Source organism: Notechis scutatus, chromosome 15 (assembly GCF_049901735.1).
Source record: "Notechis scutatus isolate UNSWTSFEM ecotype Mainland chromosome 15, rNotScu1.2, whole genome shotgun sequence".
Lineage (NCBI taxonomy): Eukaryota > Metazoa > Chordata > Lepidosauria > Squamata > Elapidae > Notechis > Notechis scutatus.
The window spans coordinates 7,872,936-7,891,963 of record NC_142023.1 but is presented as its reverse complement, the minus strand read 5'-3'; positions in this window follow the sequence as shown (position 1 = coordinate 7,891,963).

The following is a 19,028-nucleotide window of genomic DNA, read 5'->3' as shown; positions in this document are numbered from 1 at the left end:
TCCCGGCGGAGCGGCCCCGGGCTAGCCAAGAGCGCGCCGTGAAATTGACGAGGAAGAGGGACGGACATTGACCAACTTTGGGGAAATCGCTTCAATTTTGGTTTTTTTTGTTTTTTAACTAGGTGGGATGGAGAGGAAGTCTTCGGCTTGGTCCCAAGCCATCCAATTTCAAGTCCGTGGCGCACACACACACACACACAGAGAGAGACAGACGCGCAGCGGGCTCGGCGGAATCCAACAGTCCCGATTTCGGGATTCTCTCGAAGTTTTTTTGTCCTAAGCCGGAGGAAGATTTAAGGCGAATTAAAAAGGCAGCTTTCCGAGTGGGAGGGAGGAACCTGACGGGTGACGGGGCGTCTGGTTTATTTTTTTGTAATATTCATTTGGATCTGTCTCCCTCCCCTCTGCGCCGCCTTTCTTTTGCCACGAAGGGAACGGGTCTCTTTTTAAAAAGCAGCGCGCCTCTTCCTTCGGGAGAGGAGGGGCGGGATCCCTACAGGTCAAATTCCCTGTGCAAAGAAAAGAGGGTGTGTGTGTCGGGGTGGGGTGGGGAGGAAACTCAAGGAAACCAGCGCCGGACAAGGCAGGGGCGCTCTGGCCGGTCTGCGGGCGCGCGCAAAAGATGCGAGGCGCTCCCGGGAAAAGGAAGGAAAGAGAGAGAGAGAGAGAGAGAGAGAGAGAGAGGCGCATTTCTCTTGGAAGCGCGGCTGAGCGCGCCCCTCTTCGGAGCAGCCTCTGCCGAAGGATTGGGGGCTCACGATTGCGCCTTTCAACTCAGGAAGATTGAAGAGCCCAAATTTACAGGGACGGAAATTATGAGGGCAATTCAGGAGAGGGAGAGAAAGAGAGAGAAATGAAATGAATAATAATAATAATAATAATAATAATAATAATAATAATAATAATAATAATAATAATAATAATAATAATAATAATAAATAATAAATAATAAATAATAATAAATAATAATAAATAATAGTAATATGAAATTAAGTCACCTTTGGTGCTTTGTGTCTTTTCTGTAACGAGAAGCAAAGGTTAGAAACAGAAGAATAAACGGAGGAGAAGTTAAAATTGTATAAAGAGGATGGAGTCGCGGTTTTCCACCACCACCCCTCTTTCTCGACACGCACACCCTGTTCAATTCGGGGGGGGGGCAGGGCACCCACAATTGCAGAAACGGTTCTTGACTTTGGGGAGTGAAAGTCCTTTAATTCCTGGCAAAACAAGAGCCAAAAAGAGCCTCCAATTGTTCATTACTCCCCGAACCTCGTTTAATCTCAATAAAAAAAAACACGAGGCGCGTTCAAACTGCGGGCGGTTTAGTCTTATTTATTTATTTTGTTCCCTTTGAAAGGTTAACGTCTTGTCGCCCCACCACTCTGACTTAAATCTTTCTTAGGAGGTGGGCGCCTTACCTGCAAGACTTGTGTTTTGCCCTTTCCATTTGGTAACAAGAGACCTTTTTATTCAGGAGGGAGAGGGGGGGGGAAAAGGTGGAGGGAAAACAACGGGGAAAGGTGGATTTAAAATCCGAAAGAGCGGCTTTTATGGATCAGCTTCCCGCCGGGCGTTAAGACAGCCCGGTGAAAGAATAAAAGGAGATTTGGTTTTCAAAAGAATTGTCCCCCCCTCCCCCCAAAAAATGGACAATAGGCTGGTAGGTGGACTCCGAAATGAGTCCCCTTAACTTCAAAGAGGCTCGTTCCGAAGGAAAATTTACTTGGTAACCAAGGTTTAAACTAGAGATGGGGCCGATTCAATTTGACTAAACGCAAAATGCAAAACCAGGTGTGTGTGTAGGGGTGCGGGGCGAAACAGGTCCAAAATTTAGAGTTCTCTGTGAAGCAAGCCAATCTGTTTCGGACTAACTGTATTCACGCGTCCGCATCCAAACTTAAAGAGAAGTCCTGCTTTTCGGTAGCTCTGGATCCGATCTTTAACGGGGGATGGCGAGAAAGGGATGTTAACGAGAAGAATGCAAACCAAATTCAGAATTGGAAGTGCGTGCCCAACAAAACAACGACACACGAACACACAAACACACACACACACACACCCAACGCGAATTGGATTAAACGCAAACTCTTCATTTTCCGAGGTTGCCAACCGACGCGGGATAAAACGAGGCGCGCACACAAAAGTGAGGTGTCCTCATGCCGGATTGGCACAGTTGCTTCATCGGCGCTACCCCCAATTCTCTTTTTGAAGGCACCCCTTTCGTAAACGGGGTGGTCTTCCTCCCCCGTTTTTTAATCCGGGGTTTGACAACCCCACTTCCCTTGCGGTGGCCGGACCCAAATGAAGCGAAGCGGAGAGAAGGCAAGCGAAGAAAGATTCTCGAAAGAGGGGGCAAAAAAAAAAAGGAATAATTTTCAAACAAATTGTCTCCGCTTATTGGGCTAGAAGGGGGAAGCCGCGAAAGACTCGTTTTGCGTCTCGAGGTCCCGAGACTTGCGGGGTTCGCACGTTTCGGGGAAACCCTCGAACGCTCCGCTTTGGTGAAAATAAATCGGTGGTTTGGGGAGGTTTGATCAAAGGCTAGAAGAAGTGAGGCGAGAGCGCAGCAACCCGCGTTGCCTCTCAGTGCCCCGGGCTGACCCGGCATTCTTTCACACGTGCGGTTAGGACAATACAGCTAACAGAATAACAGAGTTGGAAGGGACCATATAGATCATCTAGTCCAACCCGCCGCCCACCCCCGGCCGCCCAAGCAGGGAGACCCTACACCATTTCTGACAGGTGGCAGTCCAAGCTGGTTTTTATGCGGCTAAATAAATTCCTTGGTGTCTTTTTCCTTATACATCGGGGTTTTGGGGGGAGGGGGCGACTAAGAGCTTGCCAGCCAATCAAGATTCCCACTTTTCATCGACTTCACACGTTAGGTTAATATAAATCTACCTCAGACGTCGGTACAGGCTTGCTAAGTTACTGCTTTTACTAAGTTATTTCTAATTATAGCCCTGTTTTGATCACAGAGTGTATTTTACGCGCAGGGCAAAATCTGATCTTGTTTCTCTCTCTCTCTCTTTTTGTAAGTAACTCGCTTCAAACTGATATTAGATTTATAGTTCAAAAATTTCGTATTTTTTCAGGAAGACGGGCTGGCTGGGACTTTTCCACCAAGAACCGCCTGGGGGAAAAGACATTTCTGTAGGTGTTGATTTCGGGGGAAATCGGGGTGTTACATGTACAGCCAAAACCAGTATTCGCCTTTGCGCTTTCCGGAGTCGAGTGTGGGTAGAGACAGGGTGCCAGACCCGGAGAAATTTATCACGGGCCAGGACTGGGTCCGTTTCAAGGAAAACCTACCCGGGAGGGAAGGAAGGAAAGGCGGCGGGGGATAAACTATAGCGCTAGGGTGCACTTCATTTACTCGCAAGTAAAGGGATTCTGGAGGCGACTTGGGATGCCGAAGACCTCCGCTGCCAAAGTTAAGAGGAAAGACAGCAGGAAATCCGCCCTTTGGTTACCACTATTCAGTATTCAAGGATAGACTGCCTGGAGAAGTGGAGGTTCTATTTGAACAGTAGGTGAAATGTTGCTTCACCACCACCACCACCCGAGATCTGGGCCTCCTCCCCTTCTCCAGCCTTTTTCAAACAGAAGCATATTATGATTTCTTCCACTCCAAATCAAGGCATGTTTGAGACTTCCCTGTTCTCCATCATAAAGGCTTTCAGCATTTTGAAACAAGGTTTTTTTTTTCTCTTTTCTTTTGCAAAAAGGAAAAAACTAGAAGGAAGGATTTGAGCAGCCTAGAAAAAGGAGGAGGAGGAGAAGGAGAAGGAGGAGAAGGAGAAGGAGAAGGAGGAGAAGGAGAAGGAGGAGAAGGAGGAGAAGGAGAAGGAGAAGGAGAAGAAGGAGAAGAAGGAGGAGGAGGAGGAGGAGGAGGAGGAGGAGGAGGAGGAGGAGGAGGAGGAAGAAGAAGAAGAAGAAGAAGAAGAAGAAGAAGAAGAAGAAGAAGAAGAAGAAGAAGAAGAAGAAGAAGAAGAAGAAGAAGAAGAAGAAGAAGAAGAAGAAGAAGAAGAAGAAGAAGAAAGGGGGGAGGAGAAGGAGAAGGAGGAGAAGGAGAAGGAGAGAGGAACATTGTCCCAAAGGTGGTCAAGAATCAGCCAAGAAGACTAGAAGACCTCTGAGGTCCCTCCCACCTGTTATTCTGTATTCTATGGATTCACACAATCTATGGACCATCAATCAACCAAACAGGTTGGGTTCTGACAAGCAGGAATTTGAATTCCTGTCTTTAAGCCTCCCCTTCTGGGATTTTTCTGGCACTGCCCCATCCAAAGTGTGGGGGAAACCCACCCACCTATGAGGCCACCCACCCACCCACCCGCCCTGTAAGCCATAGTTAAACCAAGCAAGGTTGTGATGGTCTGTGACACTGTTCCACCAAGGAGGACAGAGGCAAAGCAGGGAGAATCAGGATTAAGCTAAAATTCAAAAATTCTGCAACTAGGAATAAATCATCTCTGCCTAGCTGAGAGTTGACATCATGGTTGGTTCAGTTTGCACCCCGAAAATCCTGCACCCCACAAAAAAAAAAAAAAAACAACTCTGTGCCTCTCCAAGCACTCTGTGTCCAGTTGAATTATCTTGGGGAGATGCAACATTCAACAAACTTAAGAGGGACGTATCACCACTAACTTTCCTGCCTGATGCAACACAGGTAGTCCTCAACTTATAATGGTTCCATTAGTGACCAAAGTTTACAATGGCACTGAAAAAAGTGAGTTAGGACTGGTTTTTGGTTTTTTTAAAGGACTGATCCCTAGGATCATGTGATCAAAATTCAGATGCTTGGTAACTGGCTCATATTTATTTTGCTACGTTTTGGGACGTTAACAATCACGTTAATCGCTTAACCACTGCAGTGAAAATATTTGAACCCAGGAAATGGATTCATTCAAACCCACAGATATGGGGGGGGGTCGCAGAGAGGGAGAGAGGGAGTGGCCCCCTTTTCTCTTTACTCAAGGGCTATGTAGTACCTTTTGATTGGTGGCAGTGGGGGAATAGAACCTCCATATCCATGAGCAGAAGGCTGAGAAGGAACTCAAGAGATTCGGTAAAAATGGTTCAGTGGGAGACGCCAACCAAAAGCTTCTTCACCTTGGTCACCAAAAGGGGCCAGGATGGCCTTCTGACCCATGAATTGGAAGGGTGGATGTCACAAGAGGACAGTAAATATATCCCTCTCCATAATTTAGGGGGACTATGGTCCACCCCAAAATCTAAGGAAGCACTCCGTATAAATCAAAATTTATTTTCCCAGACTCCTTCTTCCCCTCCTTCTCTTTCCTTTTCCTCCTTTTCCCATCTTCTTCTCCTCCTCCTCTACCTCCTCTCCTCCTCCTCTTTCCTTCTCCTTCTCCTCCTCCTCATCTCTCCTCCTCTTCTCTCCATCTTCTTCTTCTCCTCCTCCTCGTCCTCCCTCTCTCCTTCCTTCCTCCTCCCCCTCTTTCTTCTTCTTCTTCTTCTTCTTCTTCTTCTTCTTCTTCTTCTTCTTCTTCTTCTTCTTCTTCTTCTTCTCCTCCTCCTCCTCCTCCTCCTCTCCTCCTCCTCTCCTCCTCCTCCTCCTCCCTCTCCTTCCCCTTCTCCTTTTTCTCTTTCTTCTTGCCTCCCTTCTTGCCTTCCCATCTCTCCTCCTTCCTCCTCCTCCCTCCTCCCTCCTCCTCTTCCTCCTCCTCCTCCCTCCTCCTCCTCCTCCTCCTCCTCCTCCTCCTCCTCCTCTCCTCCTCCTCCTCCTCCTCCTCCTCCTCCTCCTTTTTCTCGTTCTCCTTGCCTTCTTCCACCGTCTCCTCCTCTCTCTTCTCCAACAGTCCAGAACTTTCCAATCCTCCTGTCCCTTGACCTTCACAACTGCCCTAGGAGGTAGGCTAGTTCTGGAAATTCAGGACAACGAGTGGGCTGAGGCAGACGCTACACACCCTGTCCTCCTGGGCTGACTTATGGCTCCCAAGATAAGATTGCTTGGGGAAAAGTGGAAAGTTTCTTATCTCGGTTTTAAAATCCAGGTCGGGCTTTGCCAAAGAAACCTATTTCACTGACACCGAAGCCGTGCCAGATGGGACTCACCCATCCAGAAAGGGAGTGTGCCAGGCTGCCCTGCAGCCCCCCGCTGCAGCCAACAGAGGGCGTCAGTGTCAATCATCCTGAATGGACTTTTGTTTGCAAACTAATGCTGGTTTTTGCTGGAGAGGCCCAGGAAGGAAGGAAGGCTGAGCTGCCACCCAGGCCCCAATGCTGCATAGGGGCCTCGAACCCAAAACCCCGAAAAGAGCTCACAGCAGATCTAAAATGAGTTCACACACAGTCCCAGGCTTCCCTCGTGGCCCAGAGATGGTTGAAACGGGACCCAGACGCAAAGAAGCCGGCTTCTGCGTCTCTGAGTAAGCCGGAATCTGAGTACTTCGTGGGTCAAAGGTGGCTCTAAGGCCTTCTCTCGGTCCAACCTACCCCACAGGGTTGTCGTGCGTTTCAAACGGAGTGCCCCGTTACAGCCAGTTGGAGCTCAATCCATCCATCTCCAAGTATTTCCATTTGGTGGCATGCTTCTTCCTGAGTGCTGTCTGAATGGCACCGAGCCTCTTGCTTGGGCATGGGGGTTGGACTAGATGACCTCCAAAGTCACTTCCCATTCTTATGCTGAAGCTCGGTAAGATTTCCACCCACAACAACAGCCCTGTGAGGTAGGCTGGGCTGAAACCCAACCTTTCTCTCTCTCTCTCTCTCTCTCTCTCTCTCTCCCTCCCTCCCTCCCTCTCTCTCTCTCTCTCACACACACACCTGAAACTTTTTTCCCCTTCCTCACTCAACCAAGTTGGTTTCCCTTTAAACTTGAAATCCACACCCACCTGCCACCCACTCAAATAAAACCCCGTGGTTCAATTTTCACCCAAGTCCCCTCCAATTTCTGAGTCTCTTTCCACCTCCTGTTTAAAAATAAATAAATAAAAAAAGAATTTCCTTCGTTTCTCTCTTTGAAGGGTTTTCCTTCAAAGTTTTGGTGTTGTTTTTTTTTAAATTTCCATAGAGGTGTGGGAGGGTGGGGGGGTAAACCCCACTTTAATATTCATAGCCTTTAATAGACCAGCCGTTCTCTTTAGGCCCCATTGTTACCCCACTCTTGCCCTGTCTATATTCCCATAGTTCCCTCAGAAAAGGCGTTAATATTCATTGATGTTAATAGAGAGACCCCAAGTATATCGCCGCATTGTTCAGAGGTGTTCTCGTAACCACGGAGTCAATAGGCAAAGCTCCCTTTTCTCTCCCACTCCTCTCTTTTTTCTTCTCTCTCTCTCTCTCTCTGCTTTTTAGATAGTCAGAGGACATCTTTATCCCCGGCTTTTAGATTTGGCCCGATTCCCCCATTCAGAAGCAGAGGCCCCAAATCCATGTCAAGGAGGGAAACGGTGGAACAGATCAATCATGTACGGTGGTGCGGCCCCCGGAGTAATCTGACATCCATGGGCTGTTTTGAAAACACGGGGGTGGGGGGTGGGGGATGATGGGTGATGGAAAGGCGAGGGGGACGTGAGGAGGCTGGAGGGAGAGCGGGGGATCTGTTGGGGGGCTGAGGGGCGACGGGAGAAAAGGGACATGGGGGGCAGAGGCCCCCAGAGAGCCACGGGGAGGGAGGGAAAAAGGGGAAGGGAAAAAGAGATTAACGCAACAGCTGCTTTTGGGTGGGTGGGGGCGATCCCAGGAGGAGAAAAGGGACGGGATGGGGGGGTCCTTGACCAAGCTCATTCAGCACCCTTCCCCGGCTTGAATAGGAGGGGGCTGTGGGTGGGGTGAAGTGGGGGGGTTGATTTATGTCTCTGCTGACTGAACATTTATTTCTCCGGGAAGACAAGCCGGGTTGTGTGTGTGTGTGTGTGTTAGAGGCGATCAAATGAAGCTCGGTCCGCAGGCGCTGATGGGCGTTTAATGGTCTGCCCTAAAATGAAAATAAAATATTTCTCTTCGCCAGCTCTCCTCCCTCCCTCCACCCAGACCCAAAGCCATGTGCTGGGCAGAGATCATCTACCTGGGGTCTCAGCCAAGGGGGAAGGGGGAATGGGAGGTGGAGAGCCAGTTGGTTTGGCAGCTGCAGGTTTTGGAAAGGGAACGCTGGGGAAATGCGCTCCTTCCTTCCGTTCTCTCATCTTCCTTGCTTCCTTCCTTCCTTCCTTCCTTCCTTCCTTCCTTCCTTCCTTCCTTCCTTCCTTCCTTCCTTTTCCTTCCTTCCTTCCTTCCTTCCTTCATATTCCTTCCTTCCTTCCTCATCTCCTTCCTTCCTTCCTTCCTTCCTTCCTTCCCTTCCTCATCTCATTCCTTCCTCATCTCCTTCCTTCCTTCCTTCCTTCCTTCCTCATCCTCATCTCCTTCCTTCTCCTTCCTCATCTCCTTCCTTCCTCATCTCCTTCCTTCCTTCCTTCCTTCCTTCCTCATCTCCTTCCTTCCTTCCTTCCTTCCTTCCTTCCTTCCTTCCTTCCTTCCTTCCTCCTTCCTCCTTCCTTCCTCCTTCATCTTCCTTCCTTCCTTCCCTTCCTCATCTCCTTCCTTCCTTCCTTCCTTCCTTCCTTCCTTCCTCATCTCCTTCCTTCCTTCCTTCCTTCCTTCCTTCCTTCCTCATCTTCCTTCCTTCCTTCCTTCCTTCCTTCCTTCCTTCCTTCCTTCCTTCCTTCCTTCCTCTCCTTCCTTCCTTCCTTCCTTCCTTCCTTCCTTCCTCTCCTTCCTTCCTTCCTTCCTTCCTTCCTTCCTTCCTTCCTTCCTTCCTTCCTTCCTTCCTCATCTCCTTCCTTCCTTCCTTTCCTCCTTCTTTCCTCCCTCATCTTCTTTCCTTCCCTTCCTGAAAGGAAGGAAGGAAGGTTTCACCGCGATTCCTCCGTTTACCCACTTGCTACAAAGCACAACCCACGCGAGGAGGAAGAGAGGAGGAAGAGAGAAAAGAAAGTTTGTATGAAAGAGATTTGTGTAAAAAAAAAAACCAGGGTTTGGGGGCTTGTTGTTGTTTTTGTATTCGCCCCAGACACAGAAGCCTACATCAAACAAACGAGACCCGGTTTAAAAAGTTAGCCAACTCGCGTAGCCCGCTGGTTGTAGGAATGCAGCTGCGGCTTGGCTACTTCGCGTGTGCGCGTGTTTGTGCGCGTGAAAGCGAAAGCGAGCGAAAGACGGGAGAAGCAAGGAAGCGGCGAGGTGTGCCAAAGAGATGCGCGTTTGGGAGAAAGAAGGGTGGGAGCGGAGCGCGCCGCAGCCCGCGGGAGAAAGGAGAGCAGCAGGCGCGTGTTTAAAGGGAGGGTGTGTGAAGAACAACGCGCGTGTGGAAGCGTGGGGACCACATTTCCCCGATTGAGGATGGGCGCAGGGGTGGGGTGTCTTTCCGAGAGCGGGAGCCAAAGGGAAGGAAACGAGAGAGGGACAAACCAAACCCCCTCCCAAAAAACCGGATTTATTCCCCGACTAGATCCGGCCCAAGCTCGCCAACCCGTGTTAAAGTAAATTCCCACGTTGCGGGAGCGCGTGGGCGCTCCGAAGCTCCCAACCCCCGTGTTATTGCTGCCTTTTCACAACCTCCCCGTGAGGTAGGCCCGCGAGGTGGAGAACAGGGTGCACAATGGCCTTAAGGGGTGGATTCCTGGCCTTTTAGGAGCCTACACAGCACCACAGACGTGTTGTGTTGTGCTGGGGCCAACAGCCGCCCCCTTGGGAAGAAGAGGGGTCGGTATTCAGCGGGGAGCGTCTCCCAACTTCGCCCCCTTGGTGGGTCAATACAGCTAGTCCTCGATTGACGACCTCAGTGGAGCCCTAGATTTATGTTGCTAAGCGAAACTTTATGCCTGTATTTGGGGTGGGGTGGGGGGAAAGAGCCCATCTCCTCTCAGACGAGGTTTTCACCCCTGCCCCCTAAAGCCCACCGCCTGGGACCCCTCCCCAGCGCGGGGATCAAGAAGCAGCTCATTGTAAATCGGAGCGCGAGAGAAAATTGCGCTTTAACTATCGATTAAAAGCCTCTTAACTCTTTTTTTAAACTTTCTCGCTTCAATTTCTCGCCTCGCTTTTCGGCCGCCCCGAGGCTCCCGCTCTCCCTCCACCCCCCCCCACCCCCCCCACCCGCTTTCCCCCTGCCCCGAGGGGGGGGGGGCTTGGTTTTCAACATCTGCTGGGATGAAGAAATCCGCGCTTTAGGGCGCCTCCCCGCCCCGGTTGGGAAGTCATTAAAAAGATATTAGTTAGGCTGTGAAGAAGGAGCACTGGGCCCTGTATTGATCGGGGGAGATTGAGAGAGGGGGGAGGGAGGGAGGGGAGAGAGAGAGAGAGAGAGAGGAGGAGGAAGGCATTTGGACAAATTCTTTTGCGCCTCTCTTTCCTGGCTGGATTTCTATTAATTGTCTTTCTCGACCTCTAAAGAATTCCTTCCTTCCTCTCTCTTTCTCCTTCCTTCCTTCCCTCCCTCCTTAATTTTCTCCTTCTTCTTCCCCTTCCTCCCTCCTTCCCCCTCTCTTGTTCCTTCCTTCCCTCCCTCCTTCATCGCCTCCTCTTTCTTCCCCTTCCTTCCTTCCCTTCTCTCATTTCTTCTTCCCTCCCTTGCTTCCTTCCTCTCCTTCTTCTTCCACCTCTTTCTTTATTTCCTCTCTTCCTTCTGTCTTCCTCTCCTTCCTCCCCCTCTTCCTCCTTCCCTTTCCCCTTCTCCCTCCCTCTTGCCTTCCCTCCTTCCTTTTTTCCTTTCTTTCACCTCTTATTTCTCTTTCGATAAGTTTCCATTGGTTACCTCTGGCTCCAATTCAAAACTGGTCTGGGACATGGAGCTATCAATTAATTGATTGATCGATAAGTTAATTGGGGATGGAAAGAGGCAGTGAAAGTTACAGATTTTCCTGGCATTTTAGGGCTCTTGCTATTAGCATTTTCAAAAGCTTCTGAGTGGGGGCTTTTTCCACCTGGGACCAGATCAATGGACTTCAATCCTAGGAGGCAGGTAGTCCTCAATTGAGCCCAAAATGTACGTTGTCAAGTGAGACACTTGTGAAGTGACTTCTGCCTCATTTCCTGAGCTTTCCTGCCACAAATGTTTAATGGTTGTTAAGTTAATCTGGCTTCCCCATTGACTTTGCTCGTCAGGTCACAAAAGGGACCCTGTGTTGTGGTTAGCCAGCAGCAGGTGAGGACGGCTGAGGAGAGCGAGGACTCAGATGAGGGGCCAGGACCATTAGGGAGTGGACTGCTGCCTTCAGAGATTGTGGGGGCTGGCAGCAGCGATGAGGAGGTTCCCGAGGAGCCTGTGCCAAGTGTGCATAGGGCTGCTCACAGGAAAAAGCAGCTGCAACAGTACGGGCAACTCGGGAGCAAGGCTGCAAGGTCCCTCCTTCAAGAAGATAAAAGCCAGCCGTGAAACGAACGTTCTTTGCAGAAGGCAAAGACGTTTTGAAACTCAGTCTCGTGGGCATTCCAGTATCCTGAGTTTGTATTTGAAGATTCTTATTTTGCAAATTATTTCTTGTCTGTTATCTTTTGGCACGTCTCACAGTTTGGCGTGGCTTGTGCTTCTCACAGCTAATTATTTTGCAGAAGCATGAAAAGGTTTCCGTTCCCTTTGGATTGTGTTTGATTTGTTGGAAAAGGGCGTGGGTCAGAACACCCTGTGACCACGGGACATTGCAACGGGTCATAAACAGGAGTCAGTTGCCCAAGTATCTGAATGTTGATCGTATGACCACGGGGAGCCTGCCACGGTTGTAAAGTGTAAGAAAACAGTTGTAAGTCCCTTTTTCTCAGAGCCCTTTGGTCACTAAATGAATGGTTGTAAGTCAAGGACCAGCTGTATTGAAATCCTCATGCTGTAAAAGGCTAAGTTTTCCATCCCTTGCCAGCACCCTCCTCCTTCAAAAATTGGATAAAGGTATAAAGAATAAGCATATTTTCCCCGGAGCGGGGTGTGAGAAGGAAATTGTTCTTCCCGCTGTTTTGCTTGACAATTTAAAAAAGAAAAAATTACTTGCAGAGGTTTTGGAACGGCCAAGTGGCGGACAGCAAAAAAGAAAAAAGAAAAATCCACACCGTGCCATTTGTGTATGGTAACAGCACACCCTTCCAAAGCTGGCCAGCCGCAGGTTTTGCAAAAGCGGCCCGGCCTGTTGCCAACCCTCAAGCAAAGCCTTCAATTGGTGCAAAGCCGGAGGGGAAAAAAAAAGGCTTGTTTTGTTTTCCGAAGTCGCGACTTCTCTCCGTGGGACGGCTATTCCCCGTGTAAACACAATCCACGCCTCCGAAGGGTCTGAATTATCGGCTTCTGGAAAGGACTCACGGCCATTGTATGCCATTGTTTGGCTCGGCAGGCGTCCCCCGTGGCCGCCGGGGCCGAGAGACTTAAAGCTACCATTCTCGCCGCCTGATGATAATTGGGGGAAATTGTCACCCGCCGGCCGCTACCTCTCGGCTTTGGTTTGGTTCTTTTGCTGGTTGTCTGCAAACTCAACCTGGAAGCTGGCCAAGGGGATGGAATTGGCCAAGAATCCGCTCAGAAAGAAACTTTGAGGGCCCTAAAACCACTGTCTAGGGGACAGTGGACAGTGGGGCCCTAAAACCACTGTCTAGACAGTGGACAGTGGGGCTGTGGAACTTCAGACTGAAATTAAAAAAAAGAATCAATTCTTCACAAGTACACAAATGTGTGTTGACTTGGGACCATTGGTAAAGTCTGGGTTACCAATATACTGCTAAAGCACTCGTTGTGTTTATCTGGTTGTCTGTTTGCACCCTCAAATTAGCCCAAAGAGTACATCATATATACTCAGCGGGTCAGGGTGAATTTTGCTCCCTGTTTATATACAGTAGCTTGTCCTGCCATGAATGGTATATACAGGGAAAGCTATTGAGTAGACAGAGAATAAACCACACTCACCAACACTGAGGATGTTACCTAGTTGGGTCATGAAAAGTCCGCAAACAAGGAAGCTCAGAGCTACTGTTTGTTAACAGGGAGCAAGACACACCCATTAGCACTGAGGATGTTACCTAGTTGGGTCATGAAAGGTCTGCAAGAAAACAACCCAGCTTTATGTAAACAGGGAGCAAGTCACACTCACTAGCACTGAGGATGTTACCTAGTTGGGTCATGAAAGGTCTGGGAAAAATCAACCAGGCTCAAAGAGCACCAGGATATCTCCATAGCTATAAATAAATACAAACATTGAAAATGTCTATATGGAGATTCTCCAGGTCATGGTTGTCTCATAGGTGCTTTTTTTTTTCAAAAGGCAACTTTAGATTTCCTTTGTTTTCCTTGAATTGAGAAGCGAAATGTCTTCAGGGAAAACAAAGAAAATCCAGTTGCCTTTTGAAAAAACGTAAACATTGGGACAAGCATTGGAATATTTGCAACAGGCGGCAATAATCATTATAGAAAATGCCAATCATTAATTTGGATTTAATTCTAAGAATGGCTGTGCTTGGAAATTTAGACCTGGCATATTTAAGGGGGTGTAACATTCCCAGACTTTCAACATCTTTTTAATACAGTGTTTCTCAAGCTTGGCCACTTGGAGATGTGTAGGCATAGAATTACAGGACTGGAAGGGACCTTAAAGATCTTCTAGTCCAACCCTTTGCTCAAGTAAGAGACCTTTTACGATCTTTTGTTGAAAACCTCCAGTGATGGAGCAGTTACAACTCCAGGAGGTAAGCTTTTAACTCAACCTAGTTTTTTAAAAAATCAGCTACTACTAATATCTTCATTGTAGGTAGTCCTCACAACTGACTTAGAACCACTTAAAACTGGCACATCTCCACGGTCACATGGTCAAAATCCGTTTAAAACCCCCGTGGCCAAAAAAAAAAGAGTTTGTAAATTTGGGTGCAACTCCCTTAACAACCGTCTTGCTTAGCGACGGAATTTCCGGCCCCAATTGTGTTTGTAATCCAAAGACTAATTCGAACTACATTTAAACTTCCCCCAGGATGCAAAAGATGGGTTGTGCAAATGAGGATGAGGATTTTCTGCTCCAAATATTGACGGTCGCTTGTTCTGCATCGATGTATTCAACGCACTCCGATTGCAAGAGAAGGAAACGTTTGCGAATGGAATTGCGATCCCTGCTCCCCATTTGATAAATTATAAATGCAGAGAAGGGAAATAAGATTCCAATAAATCAGTGTATTGTCAAATAAAAAGCCTTTAGAGTTAAATAAGGTCTGGAGCACCAGCGGCTAAATTCCCTGGAGCTGATGCTTTGCTAACAGAAATTACAGTAAATATGAGGAAGAGGAAGGGAAAGACAAATGGATTTTTAAGAGTCGAGAGATTCATCTCTTAGAGCCTTGGGGGGGAAGCTATTACTACAGTGACAATTTGCAATGAAATCTGGGGAGGCAAGATTAGTAAGGATTTCCCCCCAAAATATATCTAGCCTTTTTCTTTTTTTTAATTCTAGCAGCATAAAACGAATCTTTCTAGCATGATCTCAAACCACGCAGGGCCTTGGGTTGAAAGATAGCAGGGGAAAACATGGATAGTTAAGAGTAGATTTTCAAACCAATATAAGAAACCTGAAACCTCATTTTGAAATGGGCAATTTTCCAAAATCTGTAATGCACTTCAATTATCATAAAAAATAATGGGTATTAAGGACACCTCTATAGAAAACTGTACCCATTCTTGACATTTATAGGCGTAAATGCAGTCATTAATTGCCACTGAATTGAGTTCACCTGATGGAGGTTGTACAAAGCAGACTTTGGCTCCGTGAGCTGTTTTTAATGGTTAAAGAAAAAAATATATTGGAGAAAGTCTTTGCACCTTGGAGAAAGTCTTTGCAATACCTGTGGACGTTAGATAAAGTTGCCAGGGAAAAAAAAATGCACGTGTTTATCTAAAGTCTGGATGGAGACTATACTAGTTGCAAAACAGCCAAGTCAGAAAACTAAGGAATTCAATAGTTTGCAGCAAACATAAATGAAATAGGATGCTGATGAAAATTGCTAGAGGAAAAAATAATGTTTTAAGCTCTCGTGGGAAAAGGTTGCGCAGGAAATATTAGACCTACCTTTTTAAAATAGGGTATACCAGCCTTGTGTGAAGATGGTTGCAGAGAAGGGTGGAATTGCCTGAATCGATGTTGGCTGGGGAATTCTGGGAGTTGAAGTCCACGCATGTTCAAGGTTGAATGGTCTGAGCTGAGCCCTAAAAGAGATGAAGTGGAAACCTAACCAGTTTGGCAAGAAACATCGTAGTGAAAACTAATATATTGGCCAACCAACACCTTCTAGACTAGTAACTTGCAGTTCCCAGAATCCTCCTGCTAACTTTTGGTCTTTGCTAAGCATTCTGGGAACTGTAGGATATTTTCGATATAGGTGGCCCTCACCTCCCAGAATTCCTCAGCCAACATTTGACCATTGCTGAGGCTTCGGGGAATTGAAGTTCACTCAAATTGTGCCTCAGCAGAGAATAGAGTAGAGTAGAGTAGAGTAGAGTAGAGTAGAGTAGAGTAGAATAGAATAGAGTAGAGTAGAGTAGAGTAGAGTAGAGTAGAATAGAATAGAATAGAATAGAATAGAATAGAATAGAATAGAATAGAATAGAATAGAATAGAATAGAATAGAATAGAATTCTTTATTGGCCAAGTGTGATTGGACACACAAGGAATTTGTCTCCAGTGCATAAGCTCTCAGTGTGCACATATACAACAAAGTGATAGGTCATAGATCATAAATCATAGTTACAATCATTAATCATAAGATACAGATAAGTGATAAATCACAAGATACCAATAGGAGAAGGTCGGATTTCAATGCCCTGTTCCAGGGTTCAGAGGGGAGCAGTTGAAATAGTTTATGTCAGGGATGTGAGGGAGTCTGTAGATATTTTTCTCAGCCCTCTTTCTGACCTGCACAATATACAGGTGTTTTATGGAAGGCAGGCTTCCTGGTTGTGATTGTTTTTTCTGCAGTCCTAACTATCCGTTGAAGTCTGTGTCTGTCTTGTTGGGTTGTTGTGCCAAACCAGGTCGTCATGGAGGTGCAGATGGCAGACTGAATAATTCCTCTGTCGAAGTGGATCAGCAGATCCTTGGGCCATCTGAGCTTTCTGGGATGACACAGGAAGAACCTTCTTTATTGTGCCTTTTTAATGATGGTCCTAATGCAAGGTGTCCATTTCAAGTCCTGGGAGATAACAGAACCCCGAAACGTGAAGGTGTCTATATTAATATCTCCTTTTCGATTGATCTTCGATGGTTCATTGGAAACCAACCGTTTTGAATTCTGCTAGTTGTTTAATTAGGTTGAGGACCGTTAACCAAGTCTATTGGGCAAAGCCCATTGTATCGTGGCTTTGCCGATTAACCTTAGATTAACAAACCATGGTTTCTTGCAATGTAGGGGCCATGTCATCTTCTACCATCCAAATATAGCCATTTTAACCCTTTTTCCAGAGGGAGAAGAAAAAATTTTCTTTTGTCCTACAAAGAAGTTCACCACTGGAATCTGCTCTCTGTATGATAATAATCACCTGATCCCCTTCCAGATGTTGGTGAACCAACCCATCTCCCAGATGTGTCAGCCCTTCAAAAGTAGACCACGCTAGGAAATTACATCATGCACAGCTCCTATCTCCCAAGTCCGGGCCTCCTCCCCTCTCTACAAGATGTTGGAGAACAGACCACACAACTATGGAGGTTGTTGAGTTTTGCCCCGTTTTACGACCTTTCTCACCACAGTTGTTAAGTGTATCTGAGGTAGGCAGATGTTGTGAATTGATGGTGTTAGAGGTCTCGTCGCAGGATGTCAGCTCTTCCGAGCAAAGCCACCTTTTGCAACTGACCGATGGTGAATTTGTCAATGCCACTGGATGTTCAGATCATCAAATAATATTAGTATTATCGTACATCACACGGCCAGATGTTTAGACTTGATTTGGCACTCTTTGTCCACCTATTGAGTCCTTCCCAAGGACCTGGGATAGGTAGATGTTGATGCTTGATGGCGTTTACAGGTCTCATTGCAGGGGGCCAGCTGTTCCAAGCAAAGCCGTCTTTTACAATTGACTAATGATGAATTTGCCAATGCGGATACTGTTCAAATGTTCCGATAATAAATTATTGTGGTCTATTGTACAGTCAGCCAGATGTTTAGCCTGGATTTGGCATTTTTGTCCTGAGAGAAACTGAAGCTGTTTGATGGGGTTACAAATATTGTTGCAGGATGTAAGCCATTGCTGATACAGCTGGCTTCTGCAATTGACGGACAGTAAGTTTGTCAATGCCGATGGTGTTCAAGGGCTGCTCCAGCTGTTTTGGGATTGTACCCAAGGCACTTACGATTATTGGATCTATCTTTGCTTTCTCTTGCCCCAAGTCATTCTTATTTCTATTTGTAGATCTTCCTAATTCGATATCTTCTCCCATTCTTTCTCTTCTCTTCTGGTATTTCTTGCATGTCTAATCAGACTTAGCCAAATAAGTTATTCAGAGAAAAACAGCTCAGTCATCCATAATCGCTGTGAAGCCACGGAGCCAATGTTTAACGGAGGCAGACACAATTTTCCCAAACTGACTATCGGCTCGCATTTATGATGCCAAGTTCAAAAGCAACTCTTACTACGTCTGTAATGGAGGGAGTGGCCCGACGTGGTCACAGGTGGCCGTTTAGGAGTGGGGGTTGGGGAGACGAAGAACAGATGAAAATCCATTACTAGATTTGGTATCATTTCAAGCCCTTAAGTGTTCTTCCTCCACACTAGACTGCTGACCGAAAAAAACACAACAATATTATTATTATTTCGACCGGCTTTGCAAGGCGCCATTCCTAATGGCTGGATTGGTCTTGAAGGCTTCGGTGCTGAGTGGCCCCACCCACCAGATATTTAAAAAAAAAAAAAAAAAACAGGGGGGGGGGGGGCATGAAATGAAGTTTGCATAAGAGCCGGGTTCCATAATTCATATCAAGGATATTCCACCAGGGACCCACTCATCGGTACTTACAGATAACATTTAAGAAAATGCATCTCCTTGGCTTTTTCCGAGCACTTACGGTTCAGAGTGGAAGGGCACCAATGCATCGGTTTCAATTAAGAGACACCTTGGAGTTCATTAAGCAACAGGCCAAATGTTCTTTTGGCACAGAGCTTGGGAAATGAATTAGGAGAAGGCCCCTCATCTCCATCAAACGTTCATCTGGAGCTTCGCCGTCTCCACGTCCCTCCCTCCGCCCAAATGGTGTTTTACCCTTCCATTTTTTCCCCCCACCTTTCCGTTCCTGCCTCGATTCTCTGGAGGTGTCTTTTAAAAGATGCCATCTTCCCTCTGCCTTCCCCCACTCTTGGTTTTCCTCTCTCTCTCTTTCCGGCTTTCAACCAGCAGCCCCCTCCCTGCACTAAGCATCGCCACTTTTACAGATGGGGTCTTGGGAGGGCGGAAAGGAATAATACAAACTGTACAGCAAATGCTAAGAGGTGGTAAATTTAAGGGCGGACAATCTCATGGTTTGCCAAATAAAAAGGAAAGATCCGGATTAGATGGGGGAACTGGGCTGGTAACGCTGGTGAAATTAGGCAGGACTAAGAATGAGGAAAGAAAGAAAAGTGAAGGAGAGAGAGAGAGAGAGAGAGGTGGCAGAGTTTGATTTTTGGAGACTAAGCCTGGAGGGGGGGAAAATATTAATGGAAAGAAGAAAGAACGGGTTATGGATGATGGATCTTCCAAGGTAACTATGTTTTTAGGCAGGTATGCAAGCGTGAAAGTTGGGGGTGGAAAGGAGGCCCTTTAAATTGGTCCCCACCAAAGGCAGAGAAACGGGATGGGTGCCTCTCTTCAGGCTCTGCAAGAAACTAGGAATGTTCTCCAATCCCCTTTCCAAAGCATGGCTCTGCCTTTTAATCGTTCTTCCTCTAAATAACTTCCTAGGATTGAGCAGAAAGGGTGAAAACCCAGGAAAACTATACCCTGGGGAGAAGGTGATGCGACCCCATCAAATAAAGGAGGCATATCTGCAGAAAATCTAGTCCCCTTCCATTGCCCACGCAATGGGGGAGCCACGTGTCT